Here is a 1,459-nt window from a genome sequence, read left to right as displayed (position 1 = left end):
AACAGTTCTTATTGAATATTTTTGGTCGTGCTTGTGAATGCAGCCCCTCCTGCAGGATCCAGCCTGGCGGACCAACAGGATCCTGCAGCTCAGCATCCAGACGGAGCGATGCGTCCTCAGCTACCAGGAAGCCACACAAAGGACAGAATGATCTTCAACAACAACAACAACAACAACAACAACAACAACAACAACAACAACAATAATAATAATAATAGTAATAATAATAATAAACATTTGCAAAGAAAATTTACACGCGGCTTTTCATGCATTAAAATTTTTTTTTTTTTTTGTGAAGAATTATGTTTTTTCTGCGCAGCCGCTGAAGCAGCGCAATAAATCAGACCAATCATTTGCCTTGTGAGGGAGAAAACAAAACAAAACACACAATAAACATCAGTTATCGAGATGGTAAGAAGGTGAACTGACCACAAAATATGTCACGTGACAATACCAAAATAAATAAACAAATGTTAAAAAAACATTTATAAGTTGTGTGTGTGTGTGTGTGTGTGTGTGTGTGTGTGTGTGTGTGTGTGTGTGTGTGTGTGTGTGTGTGTGTGTGTATATATATATATATATATCCAATGTGTTTCAGGTTGAGGGTCCACACTGGTGGCCTGTTTCGAAGCTGTATCAAAGCTTCACTAACGTGTTAAAATAAGGCGGATTGAGATATGTTTTTTATAAATGCAAGACATAAAGTTATTATTTTAAAAAAATCCTCTGTGGAGTTTTCTTTTAAACAYGTTCCTTTATGAATTTGACCTCATCTGAATAAAGCAGTGACGCGTTGCTCGTGCAGAATGTCCGGCAGGTTCACCCAGCTGCTCCGCGGCTCTGCAGGCGSAGCAGAGCTGCTGTTTGGGAGATTWGAAACTTTGAATGATGTTCTGCAACAGAGACGATGAGAAGAGTTCCGCGAGGAGGAGCTTGGCGTTTCTATTTGGGTAAGCTGTTAGCGAGGCTGGCCCTTATGGCAGGAACATGGTGTCTGTGCGCTAAAACGCTCCGTTTCTCTGACCCATTTCTTCCCTCTGACACGGAGCGCAGGATGCTGGGAGCCAGCTGTGAGGGATCCTAGCAGGAACCGCTCGGAATTATTGTGAAACATTTCSGAGCAGTTTGACTCACTTTGCGGCCTGTGTGAAGCGATGACGCGCTAATGTGATCCCGGCCTGTAAAACATGAACCAAATCCCGCTTGAAGATAAAAATAAAAAATAATAAAAAATAATAAAAATAAAAAAATAAGACTGACAGATTGTGTCACATCTCCTTATAGTTTAGTCATGCCTCTGTTTGGTCCCGGTTTCATTTCAACAACCCTCGGCGAGTCTTCATGATCTCCGTTTCTAAATGAGCAGAGCCTGTTTTTCCTCCACTTCTGTTTGTTTGGTGAAACTGTCCTCCAGCAGGAGGAAGGTAGGAGTGAAGCAGCCGACTGATATGCAACTCTT

The sequence above is a fragment of the Poecilia reticulata genome, linkage group LG22 (genome assembly GCF_000633615.1).
Source record: "Poecilia reticulata strain Guanapo linkage group LG22, Guppy_female_1.0+MT, whole genome shotgun sequence".
Classification (NCBI taxonomy): Eukaryota; Metazoa; Chordata; class Actinopteri; order Cyprinodontiformes; family Poeciliidae; genus Poecilia; species Poecilia reticulata.
Note: the sequence above shows the minus strand (reverse complement) of the source record.